Source organism: Callorhinus ursinus, unplaced genomic scaffold (genome assembly GCF_003265705.2).
Source record: "Callorhinus ursinus isolate GAN/ISIS: 27379988/994484 unplaced genomic scaffold, GSC_fseal_2.0 scaffold14, whole genome shotgun sequence".
NCBI classification, from domain to species: domain Eukaryota; kingdom Metazoa; phylum Chordata; class Mammalia; order Carnivora; family Otariidae; genus Callorhinus; species Callorhinus ursinus.
In genome coordinates this window covers 14925049-14947670 of record NW_027397076.1, presented here as the reverse complement: position 1 = coordinate 14947670, position 22622 = coordinate 14925049, and the positions used below count along the sequence as shown (strand labels likewise).

The 22622-nt window shown below is 43.5% G+C and overlaps 1 long non-coding RNA gene across 1 annotated transcript; it reads left to right on the top strand.

Moving 5' to 3' along the window:
- The first annotated feature begins 812 nt into the window (after positions 1–812).
- Positions 813–20031, top strand: LOC141374152 (uncharacterized). Its single transcript, XR_012380799.1, has 4 exons — positions 813–913; positions 6153–6237; positions 18301–18356; positions 19947–20031. It is a non-coding gene; the product is annotated as an uncharacterized lncRNA (long non-coding RNA).
- The last annotated feature ends 2591 nt before the right edge of the window (positions 20032–22622 follow it).

Sequence of the window (22622 nt, the reverse complement as noted above, 5' to 3'; positions counted from 1 at the left end):
GAGATTGAAGGAGGTACCTTTATATTGTACCTGTAACAATAGTAGCTATTGCTTAATGAGCCTCGACTGCTTTCAAAGTACTGTGTTAAGTACTTTTAACTCATTTAATCCTCATTGCAGCCTTAGGAATAATATGATATTTCCTTGTTTTGTAGGGTCAGAGACTGAGACTCAAAAATTATGTCCCTTGCTTGGGTCACATACTAGAGAAAGTGAAGACAGGATTCCAACCGAAATGTGTGCGATTCTATAACCCACAGAACTCATGGGAGCCTTTCTTTTCCAAAATGTAGGGCAGTTTCTTCTCATTGAAAAATTGCATTTCTTGAGGATGCTGTGAGTCTTTGATCTCTTTTGTTCTGGGTCTTTTTATTAACATTACAGAGGGCCTTCCCCTTAGGAGTCATAGTCTTCCTGCCATAAGACAGAGAAGATGGCTACAGCCTGACCAGTAGAGTCTTAGAAGATTTAATTAGTTCCAGGGGTGGCTGGGTGGCTCAGTCAATTAAGCAATTGACTCTTGATTTTGGCTCCGGTCATGATCTCAGGGTCATGAGATCGAGCCCCGAGTCAGGTTCTGTGCTCAGCAGGGAGTCTGCTGGAGATTCTCTCTCCTCCCTCTGCCCCTCCTCCTGCTCTCTCTCTCTCTCTCTCTCTCAAATAAATAAATACATCTTAAAAAAAAAAAGATTAATTAGCTCCATCAGGACAGCCCCATACCATATGGTGTGCAGCACATGTGATTTATGACATAGACCTGGAGGCCTTGTGATGTCGCACACTCAAGTGAGAGGTGGAAATTCTCACAGCACTTCTTATAGGTGGAGCCTCCTCTCCACATTTAGGTGTCTTTTCGTAATTTTCTCCTCAATCCGGCCCTCTTCTCACCCTCCTCATCACTTACCCTCCAAAAGTAAGTACTGAGGTCATTGTGGGTAGAGATGATCTTCTCAAGAATGAAAATGTAGTATTTGCCCCATTTTGGAGATGTTTGTCTCTGTTGGGAAGGTCTCATGTGGCGATGTTATCTTCTTAAGTTCTCTCAGCCTCTTGCTACACCTAGTCTCCAGTCATCACCCTGGAAAAGCCCCAAATGGATCCTGAGGCTCCAGGGGTCTCAGCTGCAAGGGTATTATTTAGAACATCCTCTTCAACATTGAACAAACTCCCAATTTTATATAAATCCTAAATATTCTAGCTCTGTCTATATAACTATATACTATGATCACAATAAGACATTTTGGATAAAAGGAATTTGGTTTCCTAAAAAATGATCAGAGCACCTTCTAGGGGAGCTAAGGGAAGGCAAACACATGCCAGGGTGGATTGGTTACATACCTTAGTCCTTTATGCTCATTCCATTTCCATTTGAGGAGTTCCGTTTTTTTAAATCTCCACAATAGTTGTTTTGATCTTTTTGTGGATTACACAGTAGGCATTTCCTCTCCCAGTAATCTGAACAGTGGAATTGGGTTATGATTCCCTCCTGGTTCTAGCCAATGGCTTCTGCTGACAACTGCTAGTCTGCTGGCTCAGCTTTTGTATGGTCTTTTGGGTTTTGATAGAGATATGCTGGCAATCAGCATCTTCCTATTTTCCGGAGAGAGTCAAGTGTGCTCACACCACTGCCCAGATTTAGGTTGATCTGTTCTCAGTTTTAATTGCTGCATTCATGAAATCTTGCCATCATCATTTCTTTAACCTCTGCACAATTTAGAGATATTTGACTGTAGTAGCTGCCAAGGTTCTGGCTCATGCTTTAGTCATTCCCTGACTGTACCATTCTGAGACTCCTGGCTGCACTTCCCATTTGTCTGCAAGGACTGGCTTGCCAAAACACTATGTATTATTTAAAGGATTCTTTTTTTTTTTTTTTCAGTTTCTCTGTAAGTTTCACGTTAACCTGTGATTTGGTCAGCTTCATTGCTTCTCTATCTGAAGATTATTATTATTTTTTTAAACGTCCTACTTGTTGGAAGCTTGTCTCAGGACTGTCACATTTCAGGTAGACATCAGATTCTGGTTTGGTGCTCTGGTATATTTCTTATAAATCCCTCTGTTCTATTTCCCTTTCCCTCAATGACCTCCTCAGTTGATATCATACTTGGGCTGATTGCCCCAGGCAATGGGAGAAGTTGAATATGATGACACTAAGCAGGCATCCCTAGGCCACATTGAGTTGTAGGACAACAGAATCTTAAGCTGGAAGGGTACCCAAGGATTGGTTAGTTCAGCTTCCCTCCCAATGCAAGAGGTTATGCTATGGTACAGCATCCATAATTCCCTCCTCTGCCTGAATCCTTTCAAGCTGGGAGAATTCATTAGTTGGCTAGGTAAAATTGCTCCCTTCTAATTACTGGAATTTTTTTTTCTTTCACTGTATTTAACTCTGCCTCCCTATAGCTTCCTCCCATTAATTCTAGGTCTGCTCTCTGGAGTGTTACAGAAAAAGTAAAATTAACCTTATAATAGTAGTTGTTACTACATATTGAGTACTTGCAATGTTCTATACCAAGTATCTTGTCCACTGGAATAATCACGGTTCCTTAGACAGAAGTCAACTCTGGCTAACGGTATTAGTTCTCTTTCACTATGTAATAAATTATTCTCAAATTTAGTGGCTTAAGAAAATGAACTTTAATTATCTCACAGTTTCTGTAAGTCAGGAGGAATTCAGAAGCAACTTTTTTTTAAAAATTTTTATTGTTATGTTAATCACCATATATTACATCATTTGTTTTGGTGTAATGGAATTCAGAAGCAACTTTGTGGGTGATTCTGGGTCAAGGTTTCTCTCTGGTTTGCAGTCAAGCCGTCAGCTGGGCTTAAGTCATCTGAAGGCTTGACTGGGGCTGAGGAATCCACTTCTAAGCTCCCTCACATTGCTGATGGCAAGAGCCCTCAGTTCTTTGCCATGTGGACCTCTCCAAACAGCACCTCCCGTATGGCAGCTGGATTCTCCTGGAGTGAGTGACATGAGAGAGACAGACAGACACAGTGAAGGAAGCCTCAGTACTTTTATGACCTAATCTCTGAAGTCACAGATACATTTTTAATATCTATATTTATTTTAATTTTACAGTTAAAATGAGGTTTCCAGGCAGAGGCAGGTTGATTATTTAGTCTGGCATATTTTGGTGGCAGTTCCCCTTTTCCCATTTCCCCCTTGGGATGACAGGTTAAGAGGCAGGGGACCCCACACATGTGTGTGGGGGGGAGGTCTGTACCACAGGAGAAGAACTCTGAAATTACGAATCTCAAAGCTTATGTGGGAGCTGGATCATTTACCACCCTCCCCTTCAGAGAAAAGGAGAAAGAACTTGGAATTTAATCTTCCTGATCTGGGTAGAAAGGTCTCTACCCAGCAATGTAAGCATTTGGCTCCAGAGAAGAAAAGAAAGATTTTATTATCCTTTCAAGAGGAGTAGATGATGCCACCAAAAAGGAGACAAGTGGCATCAGTCTAGCTCCCATAAATTGGGAAGAGCAAATAGCTATAGGGAAAAAAGATGTGTCTTTACGTTTGTAGCCCTCCTAAGTTCTGGGGAGCTCCTAGTTGTGGAATTCCGACCAGAATTAGGAGTCAGGTCAGGCTCTGACTGGCAGAGGGAATGCGGAGGGCTGAATCTGAGTTGCAGAACTTCATTGCCTGAAGCCAGGCGTGGGTAGGCTCACATTAGAAGCTGCTACAAGCCCTTTAAGCATTTGGAATTAGTTACCACAGAACACGATACTTAAATTCTTCATCATTCAGTGGCCTTTCTCCAGCCACTCTCTGTTTCATCAAAGCCCCACTGACTGTGTGGTATTTAATGCTCCAGGCATTAAAACAGTGGGGCCATTAAATATATCCAGAGATGGTGCCTGAGGTGCTTGTTTGTGGGATGGATCAAACAAAGGAAGATTGTCATGACAAGAACTTGGGTGAGGATTGAGAAATATCTCTGGGATTCATAGGAACATATCCAGTTTAGTTAAGGTCACCATTTATTGGACACTTTTATATCTCTAGGCTACTGCGCTAGTTTTGGGGATGCAGACATGAACATCACATCTTTCTTGTCAGTTGAAGAACTCACATCCTTGATTTTCAACTCCTTCATCCAGCCTCTCCACCAGTCCAACCACGTCAACTTCGTATGCGCACTTGGAATTCATCCAGTCCTCCCCCTCTCCACCATTACCTTCCGTGTCCGAGCCGCCATCATCATTCACTGGAACACTTCTGACAGGTCTCCCCCCCCTTACACGCCTATTTTCCACCAATTCTGTCTTCCCCACTGCCTCCAGAGCATACTTAAAAAAATTTAAATCATATGTTATACACAATATAAATAAAAGATCACTCTCCTGCAAAAAAATCTTCCATTGCTATTTAATTGAGTTTGAATAAAATTCAAACTCCCTACCAGGACCCCCCAGGCTCTGTGGGATCTGGTGGTTGCCTCTGCTGTACCATCTCTTTCTACTCGCCTCTTACTCACTGTGTCACAACCATACTAGCCTCCAGTGCCTCTCAGGCATTAGATGTCTTTCATGCCTCAGGACCTTTGAATGTGCCAGCTCTCAGCCAGAAGGCTCTCCCTTGTCACCACCCTAATACACATCCTTGTCCTGTTCTTTGCATGATTAGGTCCATTTCATCTTCCAGGCCTTCCTCAAACATCCTATTTACACCATCTTCTTCTCCTATCAAGGCACCATTTCTTTCCATCAGAGAATGCATCCCAAGTTGCAATTACATGTTACTTACTTGTTTTTAAGTAAGACTGGAAGTACCTTGGGAAAGAGACTATACTTTGTTGCCACTGTGTGCCTGGAACCTAGCCCAGCGCCTGCCTGGCCAACAGTAGCAGGTTCTTGACAAATAATCGTTAAATGAATGTTTATTTGAATGATCGTTTACATAATTTTAAAAAGTTATTAATTGGGAAAGATGATACCCTTCTAAATTTTTGTGAGGATTAAATATATTATTGTGAAGGATAAATGAGATATGTGAAAGCATTTAATATAGTGTGTATCGTCCCTCCCTCCCTCCCTCCCTCCCTCCCTCCCTCCCTCCCTCCCTCCCTTCCCTCCTTCCTTCTGGTACTAAGAGAAACATGGAGCTCCCTTGACTACCATTTTCTTTCCTGCCCATCCTCTCTACTCACGAATGTTGATTGTGAAGAGATTTTATCTCCCTAAAGAAATTCTCTCCTTTAAAGGACATGGAATATAGAGGAAAGAGGTTTTAATGATCTTTTAAGACCATCTGTAAAGAGCATTGCTCTGCAAAAGTGTTCAAACCTCCTTATACCTGTGAGAAATTCCTAGACAAAGTTGCCATCTGGAATGCCTAATTCATTCTCAAGAAGCAAGGCACAGACCATACCAGAAGTAAATTTAGAAATAACAACAGTCACAACTAGTGCTTAATGAGCCCTTACATGTACAGGCTCTGGGCTAAGCATTTTGCCCGCCTCCTTTCATTTAATCCACCAGCAACCTGAAAAGGAATGTGCTGTGATTACCCCACTTTACAAGGGAGAATATGGGGCTTAGCAAAGATTCTAATGCAGGCCTGTCTGACTCCAGAACTCTCTGGCAATTTCCTGAGTCGGTTCCCAGTTTTTATTCTTCTCTTCCTGTTTTGTACTTGAACCTGGCCAGAGTCAATGCCTCACCCTCTCTTGGCACAGCCTTTTAGGTTTCTGTGTGACAGCCAGCCTGGGGAAGTGTACCTAGTTCTTTCGCAAATTCTCCCTGCTTCCTAACCTCCTACATGGTCTTCCCATTTTCCCTTCTTGTAAATTACTCCACATTTCATAGATTAATGGATTAATTAATAGATGAATATTCTTGAAACATATTTTTGTGTATCACCTCCACTCAAAAGGTTTTATGGATTCTCCTGGCATTCAAGATGTCAGTTCTGGTTCTCCCTTTCACTAGTTGTGTGTCACCGGGCAAGGTAATGAATTTCTCCGAGTCTCAGTTTTCTTGCTTCTAAAATGAAGATGTTTGTAACTACTCAGTAAGGTCATTAAGATAGGACAAGATTTTTGGTCAGTCTGGACAAGCTAGGTTGTGCTCGAATGATAAATGATGGCTAAAACTCTGTGGTTTTGTCCTAAGTCCCACTGTATTGTCATCTTCTTCACTTCAAGGCTCCAGCTGGTGGGGCAGCCTTTCTCTGAAATGCTGGCAGGTGTGGGCCGGTGAATATGGGTGATTCGTCATATAATCTCCCAGGTAATGTAGAGACCTCACACTGGCACAGTGTCGCGCACGTGGTTGGGGCTGGATAAACGCTTGCTCCTTGGTGTGTCCCCTTAAGTGGGAAGAGTGCCACACTCATGTCTGAACTTTATGTGCAGCCTGGCCCTGCAGAATGTGTGATCGATACTTCATTAGGTGTAACTCTGTTTGCTGAGATTAATCATATAGACTATGTTGATGTTTCTAGGAGTCCTCCATATAAAAAAATCATATGTTTTTGCCTTTGACTAAAATGGAAAACTTCCATATAACTCTGGGTTGACTGAGGTCTTCTGTGAAATTCTCTGTGCAGTCTCTGTACGTGTAACAAAAAGTCTTGATAAAAGATACTCTGTGGTTAAAGAAAAATAATTATAATTCCAAAGGACTTGACCTATAATTAATTGTGTTTTTAATGAATTATATTTGCTTTACTGCTTTTTTGGAAGAATTAAATGTAATTTGTATTTCTTAGGGGGAAAAGGTCAACTTTTTCATGTATATATTTCTTTTTTTCTAGTACTTGATAATCATTAATGAGGCACATTTTCATCTTCACATTAGTTCTTATTCTTGGTGTGAAAATATATCGACATTTGCTGCCCCTGCCATATCAAGTATAAGTGATAAAGGAAGGGAAAGAAGAAGAGTAGTAATTTGTTGTCATGGACATGAATTAATACAAAGCTGGTGGTTTGAACTATCCTTTAAGATGCTCAGAGTGGGAGGAGAAAGGATGAGAACATCTCTATCACCGTGAAGCCAAAATCCTTAGAGAAACACAAATATCTGAGCAGAGTTTTGTACCCCCGCCCGTCTCTCTCTGTTGCACTGACATGAGTATCCAGCCATTGAGTCTACACTGATCTAATAGAACTAGACAAGGCCTAGTTGGAGGAGGGGGAGATGAACCATGAGAGAAGATGGACTCTGAAAAACAAACCGAGGGTTCTAGAGGGGAGGGGGGTGGGGGGATGGGTTGGCCTGGTGATGGGTATTAAAGAGGGCACGTTCTGCGTGGAGCACTGGGTGTTATGCACAAACAATGAATCATGGAACACTACATCAAAAACTAATGATGTAATGTATGGTGATTAACATAACAATAAAAAATTATATAAAAAAAAAAAAAAGAACTAGACAAGGCCCCAAGAGTTTTTACCCCTTCTGAGTATGGCATGGCCAAATGTAATCAGCATTCAGTCTCTGTGTTTCTTGGTCAAGTATGACTCTCATTTAGATAAAAAGTTCAAACATGAAGGCATTTACTCCCCTTCATGCCCTGCAATTAGATTGACTGAACACCTTCCAATGATGCCACCTTTTCTGAGGATGACCCTAAATCACAGAGTTGTCCCCCCGTGGCCATATCTGGACCAGTGACCCTGACTCCTACCATGAGGTGCCCTTAGATAGACTTCTAGCCATTGGTTCAAGGTGGGACCTAACTCAATTTAGCCAGTTGTGATCATTTGTCCCTCTGGTCTTGGTTGATTGGTCTAGGAGTAGCCATCTGAGCCAAACCAGACCAATCAGAATTGTTCCCCAGGACTTTTCAAGCTGGAACTAAGGGAAGACCATTGGCTCCATTTTGGAGGTAAAGGTATGAGATATGAGGCTTGGCACTTCCAAGTGGCCATGTTGTGCACCTCTTCAAAGAAATCCTATTAAGAGAATGAGATGTAGAGTGGCAGATTAGAGATGGAGAAAAAGTTTACCAGCAGAGCTCAAGTCCCCAATTCAGTTGTTCCCAAGGTCAGGCTGCACTTCTAACCTTTCCACAGTTATGAGAATCTATCTACCTCCAATAAATTCCTATCACTTCACCAGGGCATTTAGAGATGGGTTTCTATCCCTGGCTAACTAATATACTTCTCACCCCTTTGTGTTGTGATAAAAAGTGTTTCTCAGTCAAGTCCTATGCTTCTCAGAAGATATTAGGGGCTTGGATGACCCAAACGAATGAAGTCCCAAAACCCTTAAAATACTGGTGCACTGTGTGAAGCTGGTGGGGGCGGGGGGGGGGGGGACTCAGGGAGTTCATTAATGGGACTATCTATTTTGAACAGTTTGCTCAGATCTGCTGAAGACCACATCTTAGGTTAAACACAACACACCTAAAGGTTGCAGACTTTTGAAAAAAAAGTCACCTACATCAAAAGCAGTCCTTTGCCTTATCTTTGATATCTCCTACTGTACTTTTACATCCACTATCATATTTTATCTCTGAAGAGCTCTTGGAGGTGAGTTGGTCAAATGTCACCATTACCATTTGAACAGGAGGAGGCAACTGCATTCCAGAAGGATTAAGTGTTTTGTTCTAGGCCGCTGAGTTCGTCCACAACAAAACCAGCCTAAAAATTGGGTTTCCTGACTCTTAGAACTTTATCCCTGCTAACCCACATTTGACAGAAAACAAATGAGTCTTGTGGCTTTGTCTTCTGGTTCTGAGTCTGAGGAGCAGAGAAAGGGGGCCTGGGAGATGCCCCTCCAGTGACTAGCGTAACAGACAGACAAAGATCATGTTGGGACATGGGGCACAGGCTCATTTTACTGCCTTCTCAAAAGGGGAATGAGAGAATGAGATGCACATTATTAATACAATCTTGTGAAATGGATTAAGAGCAACGTGGGCTAAGGCTGAGGCCTGTCTGATCAGAGGAAAAACAAAAAGCATGTTTCTACTATCTGTATATGTCTCAGAGAGGATGACATCATGGCTGGGACCATCTTCCAAATTGGGGGAAGGGATTTCTCCTCGCCGGGAGGGCTGGGCAGTCTCCTAAAAGGCAGAAGTTTGGTTGCAGAAATTACTTGGCTATATTGTTGGATGTGGCCAACCACATTACCCCTTCAAACAGGTGGGAATCAGAGAGGGGAAGGGTTTCCCGATGGTTCTTCCCAGCCACATCTCTGGAAAAAAGGAACCACTGGGACTCCATTAGCAGGGCAAGGAGACAGTTGGAGGCTGCCTTCTGCCAGAGATGAAAACCAAATGGACCAAGGAATATACCTGAGGCTCATTTTTCTAGCTCAGGGCACTAACAGGAGAAAGAAGCTTTGTTAATATTTGACTATGGGCCTCCCAAAATTTGGAAATGGGAGAAATGGGACTACCTTCTGAGTGCTGAACTCTAACACCAGTGTATTTTGAGTTACATGTAAAAAGTCAACGGAAAAAAACACAATGGTTTCCAAGGCTGTTGGGATGGCTCGGAGCTGGAACTGGGCTGGTGTAAAGGGAAGCAGTGGTGGTGATGGTCAAGCATGGAGACAGAGACAAAAGATACAGAGATAAATTTTAGTGGTGTTCAAACACTATCCTGCGGAGAAGGAGCCTTAGCCAATGATTTTGAGCATGCAGTAATATTTCTAATGGTAGATGTATCTAACCATTGTGTTTTGAGTCTTCACATCCTGTCTGTAATACCATCCCTGTGGGAAGTGAATGATGCACCAGGCTAGCTTGCCTGGCTGCTGTAAACCTTTGGCTTATTTAATTGCCCCTGAGCTGGTGTCACATTCAACAAGCAATCTCTCAATGATTATCTAGCTTCTGTAGGGAAGTGATCTATTGATCCTAGAGACCACAGATAGTCTTGGTCCTTCTAAAAGGTGACTTGTGAAAAGTGAATAACTTGGCATTCTGATGTTTTATGTCAGCCTCTTGAACAGGATTAGCATGAGCTTGCCCTGGAAGATTAACTATATGATGTGCTGACAAAATCAAGTTTTGAGTTTACCGGACTCATTATCTGTCTGCGGATGATTATAAGTTTGTAGGGTAATAAATGACACCCTCTAAGGCCATTTGGGAGACAGCCAGACAGCCTTTTCATGGTGGGGTACCCTGGCATCGCTATTTGGCTAAGAAAGCACATTTTGAACTTTAACACACCCTTTTTGAGGGGGAAATAGATACAGCAAGGTAAAAATAGAGTCTTGGTCACGGACAGTGGGAGGAACACACAAGCCTTAAGGTGGTGCTAAAAATGTTCACAGGATGAGTGTGATGGCCGCAAGAATGTGCCTCACAGACCTCCAACCGCAGGGAGGCAGCTTTGCTCTCAAATCCATGTGGTATTTACACAGAGACCACAGTTCCTGTGGGCTGCTCCCCACCAGTGACTAAGCACAGTGGGAATACTGAGGCAGGCCCCTTCCTGGGAGACAGGGGACTCCTCTGAGGGCTGACTTCGGCTTGAGAACTCCCCGGCAGCCCTGCCAAACCTTCTTCCGATTGCATGGCTGCCTAGCATGCTTCCTTCCAAACTTCTTTCCCCTTTTTCACTCGGGGTCAGATTTTCATCATGCTCCGACACATAAGAGTTTTGTCTTGGCATCTGTTTCTCCAGTGCCGTCAATGAACACAGTGTGGAATGGACACAGTCAGGATCCTGGTACGAAAGTGATGACACGCTCATACCAGGATACTCTAAATAGAGTTTAATAAAGGATTTATTTCCAAAGGGTATAGAGAAACCACAAGGGGGGGAATGTAAAGTTGCTCAGGGCTAGTGACGCACTATTCCCCATCTTAGGCCCGAAGGAGGAAGAAGGGGAGCTGTTACTAGATCTCAGAGAACGAGGAGACTGTGGAGAGACGTCTGCCTTCTTGGAGCTGGAAACTGCCCAAGGGAGGCCGCCTCTGCAAGGCCGCCAACCAGAGGCGCTAAAGGAAGCAATACTCTTGCCTCAGCAGAGCAATACTCTGCTCCCTCGGATCCCTTGCCGGTGCTCCCGCTGCCCCAACTCAGTGGAGGACAGCTGCAGGGAGGGTAAGCCTGTTGATGCAGCCACTAGAAATCAGCTTCGTGCATCCTGTAGCCAGGAGGAAAAAGATGGAGAGTGGATCTGGAAGGGCAAGAGGGCCATCTCCGGCCAACCGACGGCAGTGAGCTTTTGTGTGGCGGCCGCAAGCCTTCTCTCTAGGCTTCTCCGGAACAGCAATGGCAAAGGGAGCCCCAGCCTGGCAGATTCAAGTGCTCTGATGCCACTTCCCTCTGCATCTCTTAGCCTCAAACTCCCCCATGTGGTAGCTTCATCCTCTTGCCTAGTAAGTTGATAACCGGATCCATTTCTGGTGTCATAGCTAGTCCCCAAAATGTCCCGAGATAGAAAAGCCTATCTCTTCTCTTGTCCTTCGGTTAGGCATGAGGAGACCTTTCTTGAAACCCCCCAGGAGAACCCCCTGATGTACATGACCACTCAGAACAAGCTGCGAATTCTGTTAGGAAGGAGGAAGGGGGCCGCTACGTCCATTTTCTACATAACAAATGGAATGCTGTCTCTAATGCATAAATCTGATCATATCATTTCCTGCTTAAAATCCTTCAATGGCTCAGGGCGCCTGGGTGGCTCAGTCAGTTGAGCGTCCAACTCTTGATTTCAGCTCAGGTCATGATCTGGGGATTGTGAGATCAAGTCCCATGTTAGACTCTACGCAGGGCATGCACCTGCTTAAGATTCTGTCTCTCCCTCGCTCCCTGCCCCTCCCCCACCTCTCTCCCTCTCTTAAAAAAAAAAAAAAATCCTTCAATGGCTCTCACTACTTTCATGCAAAAGTCCAAACTGTCTGTATGCACATACAAGGCCTTTATAGTATGGCTCAGCTACCTTGCCAGCCTTATTTCTCAGATGCCCTCTATCCTGCAGTCGTACTAGAACACTTGGATTTATATAAGAAGCCAGGCTCTCTCCTCTGTCACAGGTGTCTGCTGTGTCTTCTGCCTGGAGAACACTGTGCTTCTGGCTCAATCAGCTCTTTTTGGGAAATGTCACTCGTACATCACTTCTTCTTAGCAGACTTCCCTTGGCCCTGCTGTGTGTCCACAGCACCTTGTAATTTCCCCTACAGTGTCTGTCTGTGTTCAGATGACCAGGAGTCTCTCCTGCTGGGCTCTGTGCTCCAAGAGGGAGACGCCTGTGCCCACTGTCAGGAGCCTGTCTGGTATCCGCAGAACTCAGGTTCTAGCATCAGACAGCCTGGATTTGGCTCTTGGCTTCACTACTCATAGCCAGTGACCTTGGGCAAGTAATTCAGACCCTCTGGGCTTCTGTCTCCTCATCTGTAAAGTGGAAATAATAATAGTAAATAGTTGATAAGATTATCGTGAGGGTCAAGTGAGGTGGTTCATGTAAAGCATTGACAGGAATTGGTATTTGTCCTTCATGAGCTTTTGTTGGTTCTTGTGGTTCATCTTCTCCTGTTCCAAATGGGCACGGATCTTCCTGTTCTAGAACCTGGCCTGGATCAGCTCCACGCTCACTAGGCTCTCATTGCAAAACCCACCTGCTTCCTCTTTTAAAAAACATTGTTCCCTACCTTTGGTTGTCTCTAGTTTGCTGGCATCTCCTCTATTTTTCTGATCTTTGGTTGTCTCTAGTTTGCTGGCATCTCCTCTGTTTTTCTGATCTTTGGGAAGATGACACAGAGCAGTTCGGTCATCCCATTGCAAAATGCCTGATTATCTGGCAAGTGCTTTTTAACACATTCCTTATGGAAGTCACTCCTACTAGAACTTAGTTTATTGGTGCAGATGTCGTTACAAAGACCCCGAATCATAGCAAATTAGAAAAGATAGATTTCCCCCCAGCCCCACACCCCTGTAACAGCCCAAGTGTTAGCAGTCCTGGGCTCATGTGGCAGCACCTAGGACCCGAATCCTTCCATCATGCTACTGTTTCATCTCTGGAGAGTTGCCCTGGCGCATTTGGTTCAGATGGCTCATCGCAACAACTCAGATGCCATCCAGGCAGCAGGAAGGAGAAAAAAAGGAGGAGGAAGGTACATTGCTTCTTTTTAAAAGTACAACCCTGAACTTACAGATGTCATTTCTATTTATATCCCACTGGCAAGGACTCGTAGACTTGGGCATCCAGCAGCAAAGGGGGCTTGAAAATGTAGTTTTTCCAATAGCTGTAACATACCCAGCTGAAGCTGTGCAGCTCTAGCTCTGTGGGAGAAGAGCAGACAGACACTGGGGCGGATTGAGCAGGCTCTGCCATATTCCAGCACAGCTCCCTTTCTATAGCCCTTAAGGACCCCTCCATTCTCTCAGATTGGAAACTAGGGAGTCACTTCTACTTTTTCTATTTCCTTCACCACCACTCACAAAGTGCCATTCATTTTACATTTGAATCAGTTTTATTTTACGTCTTAAAATATTTTTTATCCATTTCTTTCTATTTTCTATTTCTATTCTATATTCATCCAAATACAGACTCTCACCAGTCCTTGGTTTTCTTCTCATCTGCCGCATCCAGAGGTCCAAACTGATAACCTCTCATCTGCTGACTGATGGTCAGGAAAGATTATAGGCAAACCCTCTCCACTGGCAAATGGCACGGGACATTGTTTTCCTTTGCCCTCCATACAGGTGCCTACTGGGACAATTCTGACCTGGTGGTGCCTCCCCAGGAAGGGATAAGAAATCACTGACTCTGCCGCTGTGACCTTCTGCCCACACCCAGCCAATTCCCCATGACCCTGGCTCAGCCCCCCTCCCTCCCAGAGGACAGTGGTCTGCCAGTTTATAACATTTGTTCGTCCCCTTGGGGGAGCTGTGTTTTGCCATTTTGTCAATTCTTGACCAAACTACAAGAGTCCTTTAACTTGTTTCTCTGAAAACACCCTATCTTCCTCTAATCCATTCTATACAGAGCCAAATTAATCTCCTTAAAACACTGATTTCATTTTTTAAAAACTCTTCGACTTTAAAATTTTTAAGTGGCAGGTCATTCATCACAGCAGGGATAGCAAATGTGTGTTGCCTTGTTCAAGGCCAACCTCACTAATCAGGATGCTCAGTTCTGCTCAACCTGGATGAAGCTGTAGAATTCTTTTCCACAGTGGGTGCTACCAGTTGATTGGAACTTACATGAGAGATAAATCTTATTTATCACCCCTAGCCTACAAAATTATTTCCAAAGGTTGGGCTTTCAGTGTCCTCCATCTCTGAATATTTATTGTGTGCACTAAAATCTTGCTGTCCAATATATGTCAACCCGATTTCCTCAGAGAGACCAGAAGTTCCTCATTCTGTTTTTGTTTTTTCATTAAATGCCTGGGTTCTGCTTACGGAGTTGAGGCAGATACTGTTTATAGGCATTCTCAGGTCAAAGAGGGGATGTTGAAGGTGCTGAAGGCTGAGCTGATGGATGACGGAAATGAGGCCAGAAGGAAAATCTGACTCTCACCAGAAAAGGTAGCAGAAAAAAACAAGGCAGTAGAAGGCTATAATTAAAAAACTGGTACCAGGTGTGAGATCTAAGGAGCAAGGCAAGGTCACGAATGGAAGAGCCAGAGCTCAGGAGCCAGAGGATAGGAAGCAAGTCGGGTTGCAGGGTGCAAATTGGGACAAATGATTCAGAAGTAAGCTTGTGGAAATGCTTCTTTGGATTATCAGACCTGCCTCTGTGCATGACCAGCCATTAACAGAACCGTGCATGTAATCTGCATTAATGCATAAATAAGCAAAAACATAAATCAAAATCATGCTGTCCGATCCTCTGTTGAAACGCTATGTTGAATGAGAACTATCTACAGTTTCTCTTGGTCTCCTTTCCCCGTTTTACACAAAAATATGGACTTGGCAACTTCTAAATTGTTGGTATCTCTCTAGCCATCTTTAGTATTGTATTTAATCCAGAGTGGCAAAGGTAGCTCTCAATACATGCTCTAGTAATAAAGCAGACCTTGAAAAAAAGTGCCAGATGGAAACAAGAAGGACTCCACCCCAGGGACTTTGGCGCATTAGATCCCCATGAAGCCTCTGTTGCCCCTTTGCTCCTGCCAAGCCTGAGGGACAGACAGGCTCCTCGCTGCAGCTGCCTTTGCAAAAATGAATGTCTGGTTCCTGCCAAGAAAGCAGGTGACAGGCTCGGCAATTCTCCTTTGCTTTGTTTTCCTCCATGGCAGGAACACGTGCCCCCCCTGAGTAGGCATTTGTTTGTGTAATCAGTAGGACTGCAAAAGCAGAGGCAAGGAGATGAAGGTGAGTCAAGAAGGAAAACGTGGCCCCTGGGAGCCAAATAGAACACCAAAGAGCCAGGTGATGAAAACAAGGCCAGCTAGCATTCACCTACGTTAATGAGAGCAAGTTGACTCACGCAACCCTGGGGATAGCGAAGATTGTTTGCATGTCCATGATGACTCATCTGATGTAGAAGTCAAGCCACTAGCTATAATTAATCTTGTGCATTAAGACAAATTTGAGTAGTTTGAACATGAGCTAATGGGTTGACCTGTATGTTCACATAGCACTCATAGCTGGGTAAATGTGTCGAGGACAAGGCGGAATCTGGGGGTGCCCTTGGGAAGTGCTTTTCCTTGTGGCCTGCAATTTCACCCGAATGGTGCTCCATGTGGGGTATGAACGTTGACAGTAGGTTGGGCTGGATGGTGTTTGCCCCGCCACGCTACCCTCCAGTCCTCCTTTACTTACAGTGCTACAGTGTCCTCTGGAATATAAGGACGGTAAGGGACGCTTATGGTTCTTTCCAGTTTGCAATGGATTTTCATACTGATTGTGGAATTTCGCATGCTAGAGTGACCAACTGCTGGTTGTTGTCATTCAAACTGATAGTGACAGGGGCGCCTGGGTGGCTCAATCAGTTAAGCAGCCAGCTCTTGAGTTCGGCTCAGCTCATGATCTCAGGGTCCTGGGATTGAGCCCCACATTGGGCTTCACGCTCAGTAGGGAGTCTGCTTGAGGAGTCTTTCTCTCTCTCCCTCTCCTTTTGCCCCATCTCCTGCTCTCTCCCTCTCTCTAAAATAAATAAATACATCTTTAAAAAAATGGTAGTGGATTTTGTTGGGTTTTGGCAGGCCAGCACCTATTGCATATTCCCCTGATAATAGTACCTGATTCCTTCCCACTGGAGACAGCTTGGTAAGACTATAGTCAAGGTGTCTTGCTCTCTCTCAACTAAGGAATGGGCACATGACCCATGCCATTCATGGGCTCCTTCCCCACACGTTTGTTTTTGGCCAGGATGACAAACAGCTGGAAAAAGGGTAGATCAGTAGACTAAATTTGTCCAGTAGTAGCTCCCAGGAAAGAAAGCCATGTGTTCTTGACACCGTAAGATCTCTAAGGTTGCTCTGGTGCCAAGCGTGGTTCTCCAGCTATTCTGAATTTGGTTCTCTGAGTCTATTCTTTCTGCTATTCCATATCCTTCCCAAATCTCCCTTTTTGTTTAGGTTGGCAAGAGTTGGTTTCTGCTGTTTGTAACCAAAGACCCCTAACTGATACAGATCCAGGTACCTAAAGTTTCTACAACAGATATTCAAGGGAATGGAGATTATTAGTAAACCCAGCAAACTGATGACTTGGGTGTTGGTTAATAAAACGTCTATGTATTTTACAAGGTTCATTACACCAAATCTTCTCTTCTGGATCAGCCATGCCCTAAAGTTTCTCTTCTGATTAACTTGCTGTTTATTTCAAATCCTTTATCAAATATTTCCAAAAGTATAATAAATGGGCAATATATCACCTGAAACCTTGCTTATTCACAAATATCTTTCACCCTGACAAATCTTGTCGGGGTGGGGGTGGGGGTTGGTGGTACTTTGTTTTCTTACAATACATGAGATATATGTTTGACTATCAGGATATGAAAAGAAAGACAAACCCCGTGGAAGAGAAAAACACAGCAAAGTATCCAAAAATAATGGAGAAAGGGAAATAATAATCATATATTTTATGCAATCAAAGGTGCCATCAATTCTCAGAAACACTCTTATGTACCACTAAGGAAGAAAAAAAATGCTACCAATCACTTGTGGCACCCATTCCCAACATCAGAGATGTTGCAAAAAAATGCAAGAAAAAATGTTTTAAAGTGATGACTTTTGGTAATAAAAATGACAACTAAATGTATGGAGCCCTAACTACATGATAGACTCTGTTCTAAGTGTTTCACATGTATTAATTCATTGAATCCTAACAGTCTGATGAGATAGTATGATGTGTTAACACAACTAATATCCTTAGTTAGTCAAACAGATGGCTTAGGCTTGATGTAAATTCCAAGTGGAGTTATTAAAGGTTTTATATGAGCCGACAAATTTGTGTTTTAATCAAAGCAACAATTAAAATTAGGTGGGAAAGTATTGCTCTGATATTTTCTTTTATGAGATTAATTTCTAAGATGTAACCTTGTCTCAAGCTCAAAAATTCATTCTTAGTTTTGTTTCAGTCTTTACAATAAAAAATATGCCATTGTTTCTAATCCTTGTTCTATGAATCTTCAAAGGCCCTTGGGCCAAAAGCAAGAAATATTCTGTTTAATTCCCTATCGCTAGTCCTCGTTGTGTAGGCTTGAAAAGCAGTGTTACTCAGCAATTCTTTAAAGATATTTTGTGGAATACTGGTGTGGAGATGCTGTGTTTTTTGTTTGTTTGTTTGTTTGTTTGTTTTTTAAGATTTTATTTATTTATTTGACAGAGAGAGAGACAGCGAGAGAGGGAACACAAGCAGGGGGAGGGGGAGAGGGAGAAGCAGGCTTCCCGCCGAACAGGGAGCCTGACGTGGGGCTCGATCCCAGGACCCTGGGACCATGACCTGAGCCAGAGGCAGACGCTTAACAACTGAGCCACCCAGGCGCCCCTGAGATGTTGTGTTATAACCTGAAAAAAATCCCGGGATTCAGGGAGCCAGTCTCAACATGGTAAACATTCAAAGAAACGCAGTCCAATAACCAGGTGTGATCACTATCTTTCCCTTTCTTGCATTTCTCAAAGAATGCTAAAAGAGATCCAGTTCATGATTCACAACATCATTTCTTAAGTATTTCTTTTCCTCCTTCTTCTCCTTCTAAAATTGTTTTTTTGCCATGTATCTCGAGGTTTCCCTAAGACTCTACTTTCCCCATTTCTTATATTCAACTCCCCCCACAAACTATTCTGGGCTCCCTCTACCCTTATAGGATCTTCTCTTTTCTTCTTCTCTCCCTTTCTTTCCATCATTTATAATTTGAATTAAATTTAAATTTAATCCAAATTTATATTAAGAAAGCCACAGCCCCATCTAATGCCATCATCCGTTTCAGGTACTCTGCGTCTTCCATCCTCTGGACAGATGGGTCCGTCTAGGAAGGACCATGAGGTGAATATTACATTAACGGAGAGATGCTCAATATACTTTGTAAGAAGTTTGCATAGAGTGTGCAGGTCAGGAAAGAAGCAGAAGATTTCCTTCTATGGTAATGATATTTTGCTGGTGTTGTTGTTTTTTAATGTATGGTGGTTATTTATGTTGACAAACATTAGGTACCTCTCGAAGAAGATTTACAATCACGTTCACATATTAAAGGTACTGCGAAGTCTTACAGTAAAGAAGCCCATTTATCTTTGTTTTCTCAGGTATTTCTGAAATGTACTTGAAAATCTTCTTTCTTTCCCCCACCTCCTCCCACTTACACACATTAGTACCCATGGAATGCCATTGGGGTAAAGTGGCCTTTAGTGATACACAAATACAACAAAAGTAATTGAAGGTACGTTTGTATGCACAGAACGGTAGGATGGATATTTCAGTGAGGCAGCAGCAGTTTGAATGTGATCTGCACTTTTCACAAAACATGCAAAGTAGTGCTGTGTTGTCTTTCATCTGGCAGTTATGACAAGATAACTGAGCCAGAACAGCCACCAACTGAGCCTGTCCGGCCAGTATCTACGCGGACACTGGTTGCAAAACTGGTTCTGCGCAACAGCTGTCCTTGCATGCGATTTTGCCATGATGTTTTGTATTAATACCTCCCTAGGTATTTTGATTTACCTTGGATAGCAGCCTGCTGCTCAAGGAGATTAGCTGGAGATTGGCCCATTAGCCCATTAGTGGTTTCATTAAGTTTAATGTCACTGGCTAGGGAGAGTATGATGAGATTGTAGATGGGCTCGCCCACAGCTGGAGGTAATATGTACCTGGGTGTCTGAGCAAGTTTCCACGTGGGTTCATCTGCTAAATAGCACCGGAAGCCACACATGCTCCCGTGGGCATCCAAAACATTGCATAGATTCAGGAGGGGCAGTGGCTGATGGATAATTTGCAAACTGGTGATGGTTTAGCTGGATCTGATGACACTGGAGATCTTCCCATACAAAGGGGTAGAAGATTCATCATTAACTTTAAAAAGACAATAGAGAAACTGTTCTTAGGCAATCAAGGAAGCAGACTTGAATATTATGACTCTTTTATTGCCGGCTTTACTTCGAATTGTTGCTATCTAGAGCAATGCCAGAGGCCAAGATGCAAACCCATGTCACTGCTTGGGGCTTGTAATTTGTCTATGATTTGCACCAAGTCAGTATAAATGACTGTGTTTACCTACATTTCCACCTGAAATTGGGAGTCTTTGGACATCTTTTAGAAATATGCATCTAAAAAGTCATTCAACTTTTATAAAATTTGGAAAAAAACAAGTATCCAAAATATAGGGTATTGGTTATTAACACTACATCCATGTATGGTAATCGTTGGTGCTATCTGCAAAGTGTTTCCAGTTCTCTTTTTGGACACATGGTAGGATTACATCTCTTTGCCCACTTTATGTTAGGGAGGCCAAATGACTAGCTAAAGCTAGCTAGTGCTAGCTAAAGCACTAAGAAAATGTAAAAGCAAGTAACATGTCACTTCCAAACAGAAACTTTAAGGACCAGTGGATAATTTTCTATGGTCATTTTTCCTTTTGCCCAGATCCTGTTGTGAGCACAAGATGGAACAGAGCTCCTAGCTGACACATAGAGCGGAGCAAGAAATAAAAAATCATGGTTTTAAGTCACTGAGATGTGTGGAGTGTTTATTACTGCAGCTTAACCCAGCCTATTCTGGCTGATATACCACACAATGAAACTTTAGATGGTCTACAGAAATCACAGAGTAGAAAAATATTAAATAATGAGAAGATATATGCATAATATAATAAGTTAAAAAAATACAAGTTTTAACAAATTTGTATTCAGCTACTGCAAAATGTATATGAAATGAGGGTTCCTAGTGTAGATTGGATCTTTGGAATTTTGAAGTTGGAAAACATTCTATTAAATTGACACCTTTGTGGTTAGAGACTAAAAGTTGACCTTTGGGTTTAACTGCCTTTGTGGGGGACACTTTTAGATTTGGATCTGTAAAGCAACTAAATATTCACTAAATATTCTCTTTCCTTGAAAAATTTTTCTGGGCTGGGGAGAAGGCATTGGACCTCTCCTCCAAAAAATGGAGAAGCCTAATTGTTCCTGGTGTTGGGGAGCAAGGTAGCCCCGGCCGCACAAAACCCAGGACTCAAGCCAAAGACCCTAAAAGCCACTTGACCTGGTTGGTGGAGGGCCTGCCTTGCAGTTTGAAGGAAATAGCTAAGGAAAGAGTGTGTCCCTTCTTCAGGCTCCCTTTGGACCTGTGAGCATCAGTTCACAACAACGGGTAGCCAACTGCACCAGGCAACCCAGGAGGGGGCAGACCGAGAAAGAATAGAGAACCCCCAGCTAGGGTCATGGGTCAAAGCACGAAAATTCAGACCTCCCAAGGAGACACAGGGGACACTCAGCACCCACCTTCCCATCTGTCTGTTCTCATTCTTCGCTCTTCTCAGCTCTCAAAGTGCCCCGAGATATGCTGTCACAATGACAAGGCAGGAAAAAGTACATGCATGATTGGGCTGCACCATCTGGCCTTTGTGCTCTCCCTGAAGACAAAGGAGGATGACAAGGAAGAAGAGCTCACCATAGGAAGCTTTTCTCTGAGAACATAAGCAGTCCCAACAGGGTAAAAGAGAAAATAATTATCTGGAAAGGCTATAATTAATAGTGTCAGCTTTAACCTTTGTTCCAAAATGAGGATGTCTGTGCTAAGGCATCACCCAAGACCTCATGCTCTTTCTACAAGAAAGATTTGTCCTTAGGTATGGAAGTCAGTGCTTACCACATCCAGCACCTGCCTTCTAAGAGGATAGTGTGCCTTCTAAGGCAGCCTGCCCCCAAGGACCCCAAAAGTAAGCAGGGGCCTTGTGGTTCTGTCTTCTAGCTATTATCAAATTAACCCCTTCTGTCCTGCTTCCCCAAGAACCCATTAACAGGTCTGGTGCCCATGAAACAAACGTAAAATGATTACCTCAAACCTGAGACTATAGAGCAAAGTTGGAGAATCCGTGGGACTAAAATGTTCACATGAAGGATTCATGCATGTGCCCGCATTGAGGATGCGCGCGCGCGCGCGTGTGTGTGTTCGCGCGCGTGTGTAGGCAAGGACGGGTGCGAGTGTTTATTGGAGAAGCATCCGTCCAAGAGAGCGTTGACAGGGGCTCCAAGAACTTACATATGGAGGTGGGAGTGGAAATCCATATTTTAGTGATTTTTTTTTTCCTTCCTCACAGACAAGTGACATTTTTTCAAAGATCTATTCTGCGAGCAGAAGAGGGGGAGGGACATATGTCAGTGTTAAGTGCTTGGAAGAGGAATTATGGAGAAACACTACCCACTTAACTTATCTCAGCTCTATGAAAGATTATAGGGTTTGGACTATTTCTGGCCACATCCGTGTGTCTGTGAAAAGCGGAAGTAAGGTTGTTAAGTGGAATGGGCATTTTATGCATTTAGTAATTCACCTTGAGCAGAGTCTAGACACCCTCCTGGGAACGTGAGGGAATGTAGTACTTTGCTATGACCTTCAGCACTCTTGAAAGAGGAAAGGCAAAGTCCATCTGGGAGACCCTGAAGCCTGTGGTCCCAGGAGTTCTTGGGGAAAGCACCAAAAGCAAAGTGAAAAGTGCGGTGGTCTGGCGTCTGCCCCGAGGCTGGGCCTCTCCCCGCCCTGCGAGCTGCAGCCAGAGAGAGCCCCAGGGCAATTCAGGGCCTCCGCTACTTCCCCGCGCCTCTCATCTCCTCCTTGGGCAAACTGGAAACTAGTTCTGTCTCTCTGAGCCTCGGCTCCTTCATGGAGCAAGCAGGCACAATCACTTTAACAACCAGACTAACTAACATTTAGGAAGAACTGCCTACGTGCCAGGAACCAGAATAAACATTTGATTCGTTTCTTCTTGGTGTCAGCCCTGTGAGGTAGGTAGTGTTCGTACATTTCACTGATTCTAAGATGTTAATTTTTTCTTTCCTATTTTAACATTCTGTTATCAGGATGCACCGTGTAATGGATGAGAAAGCATGTAAGTCAGGACTTGATTTATACTTTTAATTCTTTCTTAGTGGCATGTAAATTGGTGATATGTTAGATTCAGTGAGGAAACTGAGGCCCAGCTGGGTTAAATAACTCGCCTAAGATCATACAGCTAGAAAGTGGACTTTAATCCAGGCTGTTTCTAGAGTGGACTTTCTTATAATGAGCTCAATCTCCTGGTTCCTCCCCTTACTAGCTGTGTGACCT